We start from the raw sequence: 18,280 nt of genomic DNA on the forward strand, positions 1-18,280 counted from the left end.
ACCTCGGTTGCCTGTGAACTAGCACAAACAATCAACAAGTGGGATCTCTTCTTATTAAAAGGCTTCTGCACAACAAGAGAAACCACCAGCAGTGTGAAGAGACAACCCACAATGTGGGAAAAAATCTTCACCTGCTCTTCCTCAGACAAAGGTCTACTATCTTGAATCTATAAAGAACTTCAAAAGATCAGACCTCCCAAATTTAAAGACCCAATCCAAAAATGGGCATCTGAAATGAACAGACGTTTCTCACACAAAGAAGTAGAAATAGCAAATAAATACATGAAAAAGTGTTCAACATCACTGGTCATTCGAGAGATGCAAATGAAAACAATGCTGAGATTCCACTTCACTCCAGAAAGAATGGCTGCTATCATGAAATCAACCAATAACAAATGCTGGCGGGGCTGTGGGGAAAGAGGAACCCTGCTCCACCGCTGGTGGGAGTGTAGACGGGTGCAACCACTGTGGAAATCAGTACGGAGATACCTCAAAGAACTCGAACTGGAAGTCCCATTTGACCCCGCTATTCCACTGCTGGGGATCTTCCCCAAAGAATTAAAAGAGTCATACCATAGTGATATATGTTCATCCATGTTCATAGCAGCACAGTTTGTAATAGCTAAAACTTGGAAACAGCCCAGATACCCATCAACTGGAGACTGGATCAAGAAAATGTGGTTTTTTTATAAAATGGAGTACTACTCAGCCATAAAAAAATGAGAAATTAGAGACATTTATACCTAAGTGGATGCACATTGAGGTGATACTCTTAAGTGAAATAAATAGTACACAAATGTATAAATACCGAATAGTTTCTCTGGTGTGAGAAACTGAAAGTGTAAATAAGGGCTAAATGTGTAATAGGTAATGTGAAATAGGAAGAAAAGGGGCAAAGGGGAAGGAAGTGGGAGGGCTAGGGGAAAGGATAGAAGGGAATGGGATTAATATGAGAAAATGGAAAAATAGGAACAAAATCTTTGTAAATAGGGAGGAATGGAGGGGTTGAAGGAGGGCTGGGCAAGGGTGAAAAATAAGAACCAAGGGAGACTATGCAAAGGTCCAAATTTCCAATGATGAATGTCATTATATTGTATACCTAAAATGTACCAATGATTAGAATGAATAATTGATAATGCAAAACAGGAAGAAAAGTTTCTAAGGGGTAGGGGTAGTGGGAGGGGCAGGGGCAAGGAAAGAAGGGAAAGGAAAAATGCTGAGAAATGCAAAAAATGGAAATAAAGTCTTTGTACATAAGGAAGGGTGGAGGGGGTGAAGGGAGGGCTAGGAATGGGGAAAAAATAAGAACCAAGATGCATTATGTAAAGGTACAATTCCCAATGAGAAATGTAATTGTGTTGTATACCTACAATGTACCAATAAAAGAATTTACTAAAACAAAACAAAACAAAAAAAAACAGAATAAAATACTTGCTAGTAAACTGTTTATGATAAGATAGAGATGTAGAAGTATGGGTGAGAAATGTGGACAAGAACAGAAAAATATGAAGGTGACATGGATCACAGCTTGACAAGCTTCTACATTCTGCAGAGAACAGACAATGACTGCAAGATAAAATTGAATATTTTACTCTAATAGAGTGAAGAGTAATGTTATTCTGTGGTATTATTTTACAACTATATTAGTTTTGTTATATTTAGGTAATTACTGCTCTTTTGTTTTACCCACCCTAATATATTTTGTAAATGCTACATGAGAAGATAATTTTTCTTCCACTATTTCATTAAGTTCTTGAAGGACTTAAATTATTAGGCAAATGTCAAATGATAAAAATATGAAATGAATATTACTGTATGTTTCTCCAAATCTTCATTTTCCAGTTTTTATCTCTTATACCAAATGAGTATACATTACATTATATATGTGTGTACATTATTCATATAAAGTCTATATTTGACATAATTTTAAATAATACTATTTGGTAATACTAAGTTTCACACATACTAGATAATCCTTCTCAAATTCAATGATTCAATAACATTGATTCACCTAAATGGAACTTTTAATGTCACTGTACATTTCCAGCTAAATAGCATGCATAAAGTTTTGCAAAAACTCTTAACATAGATTTAACATTTTTCCTGTGCTCTGCATAAATATATATGTGTGTGTGTATGTGTGTGTGTATATATATATATATATATATATATATATATATATATATATATATATAACAAAAGAGGATAGGGTATGGATCTGAAGCTGGAGGGTGTGTGAAAGTCTGGCATTCCAGCTACAGATTCCTCTGAGGAACTTAAAAGGGTAGTGCTAAAGGTGCTAGGGGTAGCAGTGGTGATGGAAACTTGTGGTAAGAAGTAATTTGAATAGGACCAAGGGATGAAGAGAAATCTGGAAGCTGCAATATGAAGGACCTTTGCATGGTAGTTGGATGATGAGGCACAAAGAGATGACCAAGCAGTTGATTCCTGGGAGTGATAAGAGTCACCCCCACCTCAGTAAAGAGGAAGAGAAAATCAGGAGGCTGAGGAACGAGTATGAGCTAGCCCACAAGTGGAAGAGATCTTTGTGCTCCTCCTCTCCTCAGGTTACAGCCCAGTGGCCAGCACAAGGGGTGTTCATAGAAAATATCATGGCTTTTGGCAATTATTACTTTGCAATATCCAAAGTTATTTGTTATGAACTGTCGCTTTACATGTATTTTTAAGATTTTCATCGTAAAAGTATACTTATTAATCTAGAAGCATGTAACATTTATTTAGTGTTTGTCATTGTGATTTATAACTTTTTAGCATTTAGACATGTGGTACAGAGGCCTGCATTCGCAGTCTTTCCTGGACTCTGCAGAAGATAAATAAAAATGGCCTACCAATCTTATCTATGAGAAAGCAACTCCAACTGTGACAAACATGACAGGCCAAGGGCCGGGGATTTAGCTTAGCAGTGCCACTGCCTGCCCCGAAAGCGCAAGGACCCGAGTTCGATCCCAGGTGCCAAAAAAAAAAAAACACAGCCAGTTAAAAACATGACAGGCCAAAAACTGGGTTTTCTTTGTGTCATTCATTGAACCCTCCTAGCAATTTTATGAGATTGAGTAGACAAACTGAGGACCAAAGAGCTAAAATACTTGGTCAAGATCACACTGATATTAAGCAAGGGTCTGGAACACCAATGAAATTCTCTAACCTCAAGGCATTAAATTGTGCCTCAAGTTAACACAGTGCAGAGATGTGCGTACATGTGGTACCTTGGTTACTCTTTGATTTTATTTTCATTTAGAGTGAGGGAAATCAAGTCAGCACTGTTGGGCAAAATATAGTGTCTCCTTAGAGACCCAGAGTATATAAGCTTCTCCCTCCCAGACTCTTCAAAACAGTGAGTAGATGCCTTGCAAAGGGTTTCAAGGTACTTCTCTGGAGAAACTGTTTGGCTTCTGGACAGACCAAAAGGAGGCACTATTTCAGTACAGTACATCAGGAACAAAACTACTCCCAACTATAAGATGAAAGGAAAGCAACTTCTGGAAGGCATAAAGCAGAGAGAGACAGAGAGACAGAGACGGAGGAGGGAGGGAGAGAGAGAGAGAAGGAGAGAGAGATGTTCCCTCTACTATTTGATAATAATCAGCTAACTCAAGCTTCAGGTTCATATTTTTGTAGAAATCAGTGACCAGTTCCTCATCATGATAGATATCAGACCTCTCAAGAGATTTATCCTTTGTATTTAAAAAGTAGCTATCAACTTTTAGATGCACTAAAAATATATCTATCAATGAAATAGACATATTTCCCTATCAGTTTTCTTATCTTTCTAAATTACATATTGATTATGTACTCCTGTACTTTAAAATGCTTCAGTAACCACAACTACCTATTAGGTCAAATCTAAATTCTTTAGCATGATATTCAAGGTCTTTTGATATTTCAGCCAAGCCAAGTATTTCAACTTCAGTACTTGCCACTCCCTCCACATATTGTTATCTTAAAGTATGTAAGAACATGTGCCATTAGCAAAGCTTTAGTAAATGGAGAGGGAAAGAAGGGTTAATGAGAGAGGAAAGGAATGGGAATAAAAGAAACATTAAGATACATTAGGTACTGATACAACTTCTTTATAATGAATGTGACCATTATGTATGGCAAACATACTAATAAAAAAATAAAATAAAACTGATGACTAAAAGGAGCACAAAAAAAGTACACCATTGTCCAATAAGGACTTTACATTTCATAGCTCTATGCTTGCTTATACAGAGATTTCTGTCTTCTTCACTATGTTTGTTAAATAACCTCTGTCTCAAAGCCTTCTCTAACTGTATCCTAGAAAAGTGGCTACCAAACTTTTCTGATATAGACATTATTTTAAAAAGAAAATGAGACATAATATATGATTTACTTTTCCAAATATTGTCACATACACACACACACACACACACACAGACACCAATCAATATATAGGACAAGTAAAGGGGGAAGAATATAATCTCAGAATCAGTAACTTTCAACTTCGTGCATCTAGTTTTATGAAAATGTCATTAATTTTCTTGTTCTTACTTTTCTTATGTTGCCACAGAGAGGAAAAATTGCCATAGATATGCATGTAGGGACCCCTATCTTAGACTACAGGTAGAACTAATCATTCTGATAATGGTCTTCTAACATTATAAAGATTTACTACATTGAATTGTAATTATTTTGCTGGATCACTTCCCCATTTTCATTTATTTTTGAATTTTTGAAAAAGGAGAATTATTTTTATTATTGTCATCCTCTGTATTCCAAGCATATGATATATACTAGGTGTTCAATAAATGTCTGTTAAATTAATTTTAATACAAATGATTCTATGGAATGCTAAGTCCAAATTGTCCCAAGCACAAAATAGTCCTTATGCCAGTAGGAGAACAGAGTGTGGTTTTCATCAACTGATATTTCCTGCACTGTCAAATTTTATTTGATAAGTTCCTTCTTATACAAGATGCTGCTAGGAACATATTGAGTAAATTTCCTCCCCTGTTGGTTAATTTTCTTTCCTTCATAATTGTACTTTGAAAGCATCCTCTCCTCAATTTGTAGTCTGTAAAGAACTTTACAATTTGAGAATTTTATCTTCTCTTTGGGGTCATCTGTGAATTATTCAAAATATTTTAGTTATAATAATATACCTAAATCAATTTTAGTGTATATGCTGCCAAAGCAAGCACTATATAGCCTAAATCAGATAAGAGTAAAAAAGGGAGAATTTATTGCTTCATATAACTAAAAAGGTGCTTCTGGTGAAGCCAGAATCAGCAGATCACTGAGGTTAGCATGGATAGTATCTCTTTCCATCTTGCTATTCTGCCTTCAGCAAGGCTCTAGGCCTGATCACTCTTCTGGTCCTCAGAAAGGTAGTTCTCAGCAAGTGTATAGCCATAGGAATTGTCCCTACATTCCCACAAATTCAATACAATTATACTTACCTAGTTTACTTTTCCAGTGGAATAAAATTCACTGATTGCCTGACTATAGTCTCAGCTCCTATCTCTGAACAGGCTACAGATAGAGCCAGCTTTCCAGAAAACATATAAATTGCCACATGGAAATCTGGGGATGATACGAAGAAGTAAAGAAACAGTAGCTGTTGACAAAAAATATCCACTATGGTGTCTACATGTGACAATTTTCTGAAGGTACAAGTATCCCTGAACATCTTAGAACCTTCACAAATATACTACAGATTTTAAAAATCTCTCCCCTACCTAAAAAAACAAACAAGCAAAAAACGATTCTCTTAACACTCATCCCATTCTCACAAAAGGCAGCTACATTTTTCTTCTTAGCAAAGTGAAATTTAAAGATATTTTCTAGAAAAAGATGGATGATGATAAAGGAGCTGTTCCAGGAGCTGACCCAGAAAGCAATGATTAATTATATTTTTGCAGGCTGAACTGTCCAAAGTACTAGAGGGTACCATCTTTTTCCCAGCTTCTAAAGAGGTCAAAAGATTCTTTGCCTGTGGCAGTGAGATATGAATGGAAGGTTAGGTACTTGACTCTTCTACAGAAGTGATAATTCACTGCCTCCAAGGCAAGCTCTCCAAAGGAGCACATTTGAAGGACTGTGTACTATAAGACCAGTCCTTCTAGCAGAAATATTTTTAGAGGCTGTTTTAGTGGAAGCCTACTTTTTACCCAAAGGAGTCAACTGGCTACCCTGCTAGACTGAGTGCCCCTGATGAAAAGTTCAAATGGGTTTCCATGACCTAAGGAATGACTGAGGATTATAATCTTAAAGTGATAGTAAGACTGACATTTTATTTATCCTACTATTTGTGGTTGATTGAATATTAACACCATTGAAATTTTTAATTACCCTTGAGGCAAACTATTATCATGATGTCCCTAATTTATCACATCCTCTTGAATCTATGGTCAGTCCCATACATGTCACACATTTGCTCATACACACATACACACACATACATTGAGTGAGTTTAACCATGTGACTTGCTTTGGCCAATGGAACACTAGAAAACATAGCATAGCCGAAACATGCTTGCCTACTGGGGCTTGCAGCTTGCCTACTGAGAGCTTTTCCACTCCCACGTGTAAAAGCTCAGCTAGTTTCTTGGATGATACATGAGCATGTAGAATGAGTCCTCCTTTGTTTCTCTGTGGTGCCCAGCTTTCATGGTGTGGGACAGAGGAATTGTCACAAGGTGAGGCCACCTATTACTCATGACTTAAAGAAACAGGAGCAAATAAATAGATGTTATTTTGAACTAAATCTTGGAATATATTGGTATACAATTAATTATAAATGGCACAATCTTCAGAGTATACAATAAGCATAATGGCATGCCTTAGAATACCTAATAAGCAACCAATAAATGTCTACTGAATTAATAAATTAGTCTAACCATTCTGGTAAATAATGTTAATTATAATAAATACAATTGTTAAAAGATTCTCATGGAATATTAGAAAAAAGTTTTACTGTAAAATTAATTTTGGTCTTTGATTTATTCAAAAGAAAACATATAGGTATCTTTTAGTTCATCTAGCAAAGTAATACAACAGTTTAATAGAAAATGAAACAATTGATCTAAAATACTTCATTCAATTTCTTGTCCTTGATATGTATTATTCCTGATGACCATGAGGATAATTGTGAATATAAATGATGATGACCATGAACTTCCCAAGTATACAGGTTTTTGGAGTCCATATTTTATTCAGACTTTATTACTAAATTATCACAGGCATATAAAACATGAGTTTTGTGACACAGAAGATGCTAATACTAGATACCAAGTACATAATATTTAGGGGGATTTTTTAAATTCACTTTGGAATAGATGTGATTCTTCAATTTCAAATTCATACCTTTTTTAGTTATAAAAATTCTTATTTCTTCATATATTACCCTTTTTCTGTTTTTTATTGCATACTTTATATTGCTTTATCTATTAATGGTTCTTTAATCTTTCTACCTTATCTCTCTGTAAGATACCTAGGAATTTTTCTTAAATCAATTAATTCTCTCTTTTCCTTTACCTATTTCTACCAATAAACTCTCTCATCTACTTAAAACATCTCTTATGCTTCCAATTTCAAGTACTGCATTTTTCATTCTTAAAATTCTATTGAGTTATTTCTTTCAAATCTACTTCTTTTTTAGTTTTGGTTTCTTATTGTATTTTCTACTTATTCCTTTATAATCACTTTAAATATTCCCATATTATAAATTCTGATTTAAAATGTTTAGCTCTTGAGAGAGGACTCTGGGAAAATAGCAGAGTAGGAAACAACAACCTAAACCACAATAGCACTAGCAGAATTTGTCTAATGTAACTATTTTGAACTCTTGCATCTTTTGAATATTAAAGTGCAGTTAATTTTGGTCAGTTAATACTTTTCGCACAATAACAGCTACCTATCTACCATTTCTAGCCTCCTCATGGCAGGCAGCTGTGTGCATGTCCTAGGAGTAGCTTGCACACAACATATGGGTGCCACAGTAGGCAAACAACACCTTGTCTTATAAATTTCAGGGATTTGTACTTGGATAACTGATTTTTGCTTCCCATTATAGAGGAACAGACAAAGAGATGGACAGCCATTTTTGGTACTTCTCCTCCTCTCTCTGTTGTTAGATGGTCCTCCCTTCTGGTCAAGGTGACTTCCAAGGGACTTAAGAGGCCATTGCCACTGATCCCACGGATGTAGCTCAGAAGCACCATGCCTGCCTGGCAAGTACAAGGTCCTGAGTCCAATCCCTGGTATCAAAAAAAGGGGAGGCAGCAACATTATTTCTCCTTCCTTCATATTTTTCTTTTTCCATTTTGGGAGCCAAACACTAAAAAGAAGGACATTTAAAAATGACTTCATTTTTGGGTAAAATTAGAAAGTGACCATGCTTTCCCAGAGAAAAGTACAGACTGAGAAAATACCTAAGAGAACCTTAAGTTTACACCCCGGCTGATCCTTCACATGAAGACAGCTACACAATTATATATATATATATAATTTGAATAATATATATATATTTGAAAAAAATAGCAAGCCTAAGTGGAGACAATTTTATTTCCAGAGTAACTACATTGTTTGGTTCACATGTTCAGTTTTAAAAAAAAAAAAAAAAAAAAACCAAAGCATATAAGAAACAGGAAAGAAGTGAACATTCAAAGAAAACAATAGAAACTGTTCCTTAAAAAGATTCTACAATAGATCTACTAGGTAAAGAATTAAAATAACTGCCCTGCTCCCCAGGCACCCTCTCACAGAGGCCTAGAACTGCCCCCACTGTCCTGAAGAGGTCCAGGCAACCCTAAACCCTGCTTTGCGGACCACAATGGTATCTGGATCCACACTGCCCAGGGGCCTAGGGGCAATAAAGGTCATGGTTATGAGCTCCAGAAGATTGAGCAGGGTGAACAAAAGAGAGAAGGGCCTATGAGGTTCCTCAATGAAAATTGAAGCCCACAGGAAAAGTGAAGAAAATCTCTGCAATAAAGGCACACCAGACTACTGTGGTTGGTAAGTTGATGGGATCAGCATCTCCTATCAGAACCCAGACTTGCTTTGGGGAAGGGCAGCTGCAACCTGCAGTAGAACTTTGCAGAGCTCAATCCTGCAGGAAGTCAGGGACCTCAACTTGGGCCTTGCAGCCAGAAATCAGCCTGAATCTCAGTGGACTACAGCTAGCTTGCTGAGACCAATGAACATAGATCTGCACACTGCTGCAAATGTTATCTACTGTGACAGCAGACTCATACCCTGAAGGAGGTCCCCCTTTTTTGTCTTCCTTTTATTTTTCTCTCTCTCTCCCTTCTTCATCTCTCTCCCTTTTTGTTCCAGTTCCTATCCTCTTTCAGATTTTTTTCTCTCTCTTTTCTTCTCTCAATTATTATTTTTACAGGAAAGTGAATACAGTTTCTAGCTTCCTTGTTGCTGTTAGTTTTTCTGTTCTTGTCTGCATTCCGTCACTCTGTCTTTTCCTATTGCCTTCAACAGTTTCCCAAAGTTTGCGTGATCTTCCTGTGCCCTCTAGCCTCACTTCTAACCTTTCCCTCTCCTTCTATCTCTCTATTGCTCCCTCCAAAACTCCTTCTAAGTCCTAATTCCAAAAGATGAATTTGCTATATTGAAGGGTTTATTTACTACAAACATATTTTGGGCTGGGCCTCAATTTTGATCTTGTTCAAATGGTTGAAGGTGACAGATTTATAGCTACCACAATTTGTCATCTTCTAAGCTGTATTTTTTGTTTTTTGTTTTAATTTTTAAATTAATTTTATTGGTACATTTTAGGTATACAATACATTTACATTTATCATTGGGTGCTTGTACCTATACATGATGTATCTTGGTTCTTATATTTTCCCCCATTACCTGTGTGCCCTTCACTCCCTTCGCCCTTCCCTATTTACATAGATTTCATTTCCTTTTTTTTTTCTTTTCTCATAGTTTTTCCTTTCCCTCTTTTCCTTTCCCCTTCCCCTTCCATCACTCCATCATCTTTGGACATTTTTTCCTATTTCAAATTATCAATTATTCACTTTAATCATTTTAACCCTTGTTTACACTATCAGTTTCTCATACTAGAGAAACTATTCAGTATTTACACATGTGTGTCCTATTTATTTCACTTAAGAGTATGGCCTCAATATGCATCCATTTAGCTATAAATGACTCTAGTTTTTCATTCTTTATGGCTGAGTAATACTCCATTTTATTTAAAAAAAAACACATTTTCTTTATCCAGTTTCCAATTGATGGGCACTTGGGTTGCTTCCAAGCTTTAGCTATTACAAACTGTGCCACTATGAACATGGGTGCACATATATCACTGTGGTATGATTCTTTTAATTCTTTGGGGAAGATACCCAGCAGGGGAATAGCTGGCTCAAAAAGGACCTCTTGCCCTAGTTCTTTGAGGTATCTCTATACTGACTTCCACAGTAGCTGCACCAGTCTGCACTCTCACCAACAATGGAGAAGGGTTCCTTTCTCCCCACAACCCCGCCAGCATTTGTTATTGGTTGATTTCTTGATAGCAGCCATTCTTTCTGGGGTGAGGTGGAATCTCAGTGTTGTTTTCATCTGCATCTCCTGAATGGCGAGTGATGTTGAACATTTTTTCATATATTTGTTTGCTGCTTTTACTTCTTTGTCTGAGAAATGTCTGTTCATTTCGGATGCCCATTTTTGAATTGGGTCTTTAATTCTGAGGGGTCTGATCTTTTTTAAGTTCTTTATATATTCTAGATAGTAGTCCTTTGTCTGAGGTACAGCTTCTAAAAAATTTTTCCCATATTGTAGGTTGTCTGTTAGCTCTGTTGGTGGTTTCTTTTGCAGTGCAGAAGCTTTTTAATAAGATGAGATCCCAGTTGCTGATTCTTTCTGCTAGTTCCCATGCTGCTGAGGTTTTGTTCATGAAGTCTTTTCCTATGCCAATGTCTTCAAGAGTTCTACCTAACTTATCCTCCAGGAAGTTTACTGTTTCCGTCTTAATATTTAGATCTTTAATCCACTTGGATCTTAGTTTAGTGCACGGTGATAGGTATGGGTCTAGTTTTAATCTTTGGCAGGTTGAAATCCAGTTTTTCCAACACCATTTATTAAATAGGCTATCTTTCTTCCAATGAGGGTGGTTGGCTTCTTTGTCAAAGATGAGGTGGCTAAGCATGTCTGGAGTTGTTTCTGGATCTTCTAATCTATTCCACTGATCCTCAGGTCTGTTCCTTTGCCAGGACCATGCTGATTTTATCAAAGTAGCTGTGTAGTATAGGTTCAAGTTGGGGATTGTGATACCCTCAGCCATGTCTCTGTTGCTTAGAATTGCTTTAGCTATTCTAGGTCTCTTATGGTTCCAAAGGAATTTTTGGATTGTTTTCTCTAGTTCTGTGAAGTATATTGTTGGAATTTCAATTGGCATTGCATTGAATCTATATAGTAGTTTGGGAAGTATGGCCATTTTCACTATATTGGTTCTTCCTAACCAGAAGCAAGGGATGTCTTTCCATTTTCTTGTATCCTCTTCAATCTCTTTTTTCAGAGTGCTGTAGTTTTCAGTGTAGAGGTCTTTTGTTTCCTTTGTTAGATTGATTCCTAGATATTTCATTTTTTTGGATGCTATTGTAAAAGGAATTGTTTCCCTAATTTCTCTCTCATTGAGTCTGTTATTTGTGTACAAGAAGGCTATTGTTTTTCGAGCGTTGACTTTGTATCCAGCTACTCTACTGAATCTGTCAATTAAGTCTAGAAGTCTTCTGGTGGAGTTTTTTGGGTCTTCTATGTAAAGTATCATATCATCAACAAATAATGACAGTTTAACTTCTTCTTTTACTATCTATAGTCCTTTTATTTCTTTCTCATTTATAATTGCTGTGGCTAATGTTGCCAGAACTATATTGAACAGGAGTGGTGATAGTGGGCATCCTTGGCTTGTTCCTGATTTTGGCGTGAAAGTTTTCAGTTTTTGACCATTTAGTATGATGTTGGCTGTTGGATTTTCATAGATAGCCTTAATCAGGTTAAGATAAAGACCTTCTATTCCAATTTTCTGAAGGGTTTTTATCATGAATGGGTGCTAGATTTTGTCAAATGCCTTTTCTGCATCTATTGAGATGATCATATGGTTTTTGTCCTTGACTCTGTTAATATGGTGCATTACATTTATTGATTTATGAATGTTGAACCATCCTTGCATCCCTGGGATAAATCCTACTTGGTCAGGGTGTATGATCTTCTTGATGACCCTCTGTATTCTGTTTGCCAGTATCTTGTTAAAGATTTTTGCATCTATGTTCATTAGGGAGATTGGCCTGTAGTTCTCTTTTTGGGTTGGGTCTTTCCCTGGTTTTGGAATCAAAGTAACACTTGCTTCCAGGAATGAGTTTGGAAGTATTGCTTCCTTTTCAATTTCCTTGATGAGTTTAAAGAATAATAGCATTAGTTCTTCTTTAAATGTCTTGTAAAATTCAGCAGTGAAACCATCAGGACCTGGGCTTTTCTTTATTGGTAAATTTTTTATTACATTTTCAATTTCACTCATTGTAATTGGGGTGCTTAGAATTTCTATATCTTCTTCATTTAACTTTGGCAATTCATATGTATCTAGGAATCTGTCCATTTCTTCTGTGTTTTCCATTTTATTGGAATAGAGGTTCTCAAAGTAGGTATTGATGATCCTCTGGATTTCTGTTGGATCTGTTGTGACTTCACCTTTTTCATTCTTAATTCCATGTATTTGTGCCTTTTCTTTCCTTTTTTTGAGAAGGTTGGCTAAAGGTTTATTGATGTTATTTATTCTTTCAAAAAAAACCAACTCTGATTCATTGATTTTTTTGTATTGTTCTCTTAGTCTCCATTGCATTGATTTCTGCCCTGATCTTTATAATTTCCTCTCTTCTATGAGCTTTGGATTTGTTATGCTCTTCTTTTTCTAGGAGATTGACATTCTGCATTAGGTTATTTATCTGAGTTTTCTCTGTTTTCCTAATATGTGCATTCACTGCCATGAATTTCCCACATAGAACTGCTTTCATTGTGTCCTATAGATTCCTGTATGTTGTACTGGCATTTTCATTTACATGTAGAAACTGTTTAATTTCTTCTTTAATTACTTCTGTGACCCTTGGTTGTTCAAGAGGGTGTTATTCAGTTTCCATTTTTTTGTTGGGGTTTTGCGGTTTCTTATGTCATTGATCTCCAATTTTATTGGACTATGGTCTGATAATATACAGGGGGTAACTTCTATTCTTTTACATTGACTTAGACATGTCCTATGAGCTAGCATGTGGTCTATTCTGGAGAATGACCCGTGTGCAGCTGAAAAGAATGTGTATTCTGATTTTGTGGGGTGGAATACTCTGTAAGCATCTATTAAGTCCATTTGTTCAAAGGTTTGGTTCAGTTCTAGAATTTCATTGTTAACTTTTTGTCTAGATGATCTGTCTATTTGTGATAGTGGGGTATTGAGGTCCCCCACTACAACTGTGTTAGTGTTTATTTGGTTTTTCATGTCTATTAATATTTGTTTTGTATAGTTGGGGCATTCATATTTGGTGCATATATATTTAGGATTGTCATCTCTTCCTCTTGGATTGTTCCCTTCACAAGGATGTAGTGACCATCTTTGTCTCTCTTAATTAGTTTTGGTTTGAAATCTACCTTGTCTGCAAATAAGATTGCTACTCCTGCTTTCTTCTGGGTTCCTGTTGCATGGAGAACTGTTTTCCATCCTTTCACTTTCAGTCTATGAGTTTCTTTTTGAGTTAGGTGTGTTTCTTGTATACAGCATTTTGTTGCATTTTCCTGTTTAATCCATTCTGCCATTCTATGTCTTTTGATTGGTGAATTGAGGCCATTAACATTGAGGATTATTATTGATAGGTATTGATTTATCCTTGTCATGTTGTTTTACTTTTGTTGGCTCTTTTATTTCTTATTTTTCCCCCTTTCCCTTTAGTGTCTTACCTTGCCTGGTGGCTTCCCTCTGTTGGGCCTCATGGAGTTGTAGCCTTCATTGCTTTTCTCTAGGATATTGTTTAGAATTGCTTGTAGTGCTGGTTTGGTGTTCATGAAATTTCTCAGGTGTTCTTTGTTGTGGAAGTATCTAATTTCCCCATCGATTTTGAAAGATAATTTTGCAGGATACAACAGTCTAGGTTGGAAGTTATTTTCTTTTAGGGCTTGAAATACTTCACTCCAGGCTCTCCTTGATTTGAGGGTTTGTGTTGAGAAGTCTACTGTGATTCTGATGGGCTTTCCTTTGTAGGTGACTTGTTTTTTTTCTCTAACTGCTTGTAGGATTTTGTTTTTCTGTTGGATTTCTGGGATCTTGACTATTATATTTCTAGATGTAGATTTTTTTTTTATCATGGCTGGGTGGAGTTCTATATGCCTCACTTATCTGTATGTCCAATTTTCTACCTCTGTCTGGGAAGTTTTCCACTATTACTTCTGTGAACAGGTTGTTTATGTCATTTGTGCTTTCTCCTGTTTTTTCATGGACTCCTATCAATCTTATGTTATTCTTCTTTTCATCATCTAGCATTTGTTGGATTAATTTCTCCTGGTCCCTTACTATTTTTAGGAAATCTCTATTTTCATGGTCTCTAACCACAATTCTGCCTTCAATATCTGATATTCTACTTCAGATTCCCTTAATCTGCTGTGGATACTTTCAATGGAGTTTTTGATCTCCTGAATATCTGTTTGAATCTGTTTCATAGTTTCCATTTCTTTCTTATGCTGGGTATTCATGGCTTCCAGCATGTTTCTCAGCTCATCCATTTTTTTTATCTGTTTCTGTTCTAGATCCTCTAATGATGTCTTTCACTCTGCTCACCATCTCTGTAGATATCTGGGAGGTTATTTCTGCTTTGAATTTTTCTAGAGCCTCATTCCTCTGTTTTGTTACTTCCTATGCTACCAGTTCAGGGTATCCAGGTGGTTGGTTATGGGACTTTTCCATCTCACTTCCCCCAGGATTTACCCTTGCTGGGATGGAAGTCTGAGTTTGTGCCTTGCTTAAATGTCTTCTCATTTTTGTCCTTGGTTTAACTCCTGGGTTGATAGTTTGAAATTATTTATTGTAGGTATCTTTGTTGCTTATAATTAGAACCCTTATGGAATGATTGCTTCTCAGAGGTGTCTTCCAGATATAGCTGGTCTTTAAGTTCTGAGTCTCTAATGACTCTAAGGCTATCTCATTTTCTTTATACTAGGAAGGATCATTGACTAGATCAATAACAATACCTTAGCCCAAGCGATATAATCAGCAACACCACTGCATCAAGAACATCTTTGAAAATGACATTTTGTGATAGTTATTAATCTATCACCTTTACCTTTGTGAATTAAATCAGGATCGAGGACCAACCCAACATATAGTGAATAAACTCTTCAATATAACAACTTTACCCTTTGGGATGTGGAGTTAGAAGGGGTTGGGAAGGGAGGGACAGATGGGAAGAAGAATAGGGGAAGGTTAGCAGTGTGGCCAGGACACAGGTGAGAGAATAATAGTAAAATAAAGAAGAACTCCAAATGAGGACCAAAACAGGGGCAAAAAGGGAAGATGAACAATGTTGGAGAGCAAGAGACTGAGTGTAAGAGAGAGAGAAAGAGAAAAGAAAGAAGAAAAGAAAAGAAAAAAGGAGAGAAAAACATATTTGCAAAGAGTAGGAAAAAAATTAAAGATAAGAGGAGAAAAAGAAAAAAGGAAAAAAACCAAACTAATAATACTAATTTGGGGAATAAAAATAAAACAATGAAGATGAACAGCCTCTTTCAGGGTATGTCTCTGCTGTCACAATAGACAACGTGGGTAGCAGTGTGCAAATATAAGTCAATGAATCTTAGCAAGCTAGTCACAGACCCATGAGATTCAGGCAGATTTCTGGCTGCAAGTCCCAAGTTGAGCTCCCTGTCCTTATGTAGGGTTGAACTCTGTAGAGTTTTATTGCAAGTTCCAGTTGCCCTTCCCCTGAAGATAGACCCAGTACTGATGGGAAGTGAAGATGACTCCAACCTACCCAGTACAGTGGTCTAGTGGTCCGGTGTCCTCTGCATCTTTGTAGTGTGGAACCAGGTGGCTGTACAGAGAAGAGGCCAGAGGAGTGGGGGGGGGGATATCCAGTGGATTACTGCTGTGTCACAGGCTGATTCGGCATGTTCTGCGTGACTTGTGACCTCGGTAGGGCATCCGCAGACCTGCCTGTCTGCAGGGGGTTGATTCAGCGTGTTCCATGTGATTCACAACCTTGGTAGGGCCTTCTAAGCTGTGTTTGATGCTACTGTTGATGCTGATTGTACCACTTCGGATAAGGTGCCATGATTGATCTAATCAGTTGTCCTTCTTGGTATAGTGAAAATGAGATCACCTAAGAGTCACTAGAGACTCAAAACCTAAAGACCAGCTATACAGGGTTCTAAACACAAGCAATAAAGATACTCACAATAAGCAACATTGAAGTATCAACCCAGGAAATAAAACACAGCTCCAACAACAAAAGTAGAAAAGAGAAAACATCTAAACAAGGTGCAAACTCAGACTTCCAGCTCACCAAGGCAAATTCTGAGAGCAACAAGGTGGAAAAATCTGATAATCAACCACCTGGACATCCTGAAATGATAGAAGGGGAAGTAATAAAACAGATGAACAAGAGTCTAGAAAAATTCAAAACAGAAATAATTTCCCAGATAACTACAGAGATGGAGAGCAGAATGAAAGACATCATTAGAGAGTCTAGAACAAAAAGATTAAAAAAAAAACTTTAAAAAAATAGATGAGCTCACACCATGATGGAAGCCATGAATGCCCAGCATAGGAAACAAATGGAAACCATGAACACCCAACGTAGGAAAGAAATGGAATCCATGAAACAGATTCAGATATCCAGGGGATTAAAAACTCCATTGAAAGTATTTGCAGCAGAATGAGCCAATGTGAAGACAGAATATTAGATATAGAACACAGGATTGCAGTTAGTGACCAAGAAAAGAGAGATTTCTTAAAAATAGTAAGGGAACATGAGAAATCCATCCAGCAGCTGCCAGGCGATGCAAACAAGAATAACATAAGACTCACAGGAGTCTATGAAAAAGCAGGAGAAAGTACGAATGACATAAACAGTTCACAGAAGTAATGGCAGAAAACTTCCCAAGCAGAGGAAAAAAATTTGACATACAGATAAGTGAGGCATATAGGACTCCAACTAGCCATGATCAAAAAATATCTACAATTAGACATAAAAGTCAAGATTCAAGAAACTCAACAGAACAACAAAAACCTACAAGCAGTTAGAGAAAAGAAACATATCACATACAAAGGAAAGTCCATCAGAATCACAGCAGACTTCTCCACACAAACTGTCAAGTCAAGGAGAACCAGGAGTAAGGTATTTCAAGCCCTAAAAGAAAACAAACTGCAACCTAGATTGATGTATGCTGCAAAACTATCTTTCAGAATTCATGGGGAAATATGATACTTCCATGACAAATAACACCTGAGAAACTTCATGAATACCAGACCAGCACTCCAAACAATTCTAAACAATATCCTAGAAAAAGACAATGAGGGTCACAACTCCATGAGGCCCAACACAGCAAAGCCATTAGGCAAGGCAAGAAATTAAAGGGAAAGGGAAGATAAATAAAAGTGCCAACAACAGGAAAATATCATGACAAGGATAAGTCAATACATATCAGTTATAACCACCAATGTTAATGACCTCAATTCATGAATCAAAAGAAATAGACTGGCAGAATGGATTAAGAAGCAAAATCCAACAATTTTCTGTATACCAGAAATGTACCTAGTTCAAAAAGAAATTCATAGACTGAAAGTAAAAGGATGGAAAATAGTTCTCCATGTGACAGGAACCTGGAAAAAAGCAGGGGTACCTATCTTATTTGCAAAGTAAATTTGAAACCAAAACTAAGAGAGATGAAGATGGTCACTACATCCTTGTAAAGGAAACAATCCAAGAGGACAAGATGACAATCATAAATATATATGCATCAAATACTAGTGCACCCAACTATATAAAACAAAACTTTTTTACAAGAGGTAGAAAAATATGTTTATTAGCACATTCAAGGTAGTCAAGATTTGAACAAACATCATAATCCCTACAACAGCCCTGTGAGGTAGGTTAAGTCATTGTTTTGTGATAAACAAATATTCCAAATAAATTGCAATTCTTAAAAGAATAAATCTGCATTGGGAATAACTTACTAATAATTTGTTAATTATATCACTTATATATGCTTTAGTATTTGTGTTCTTATATATTGTGACTCATGCA

This window comes from Heterocephalus glaber, unplaced genomic scaffold, assembly GCF_053883595.1.
Source record: "Heterocephalus glaber isolate CG9 unplaced genomic scaffold, H.glaber_assembly_v1.0 deba00001606, whole genome shotgun sequence".
NCBI classification, from domain to species: Eukaryota; Metazoa; Chordata; class Mammalia; order Rodentia; family Bathyergidae; genus Heterocephalus; species Heterocephalus glaber.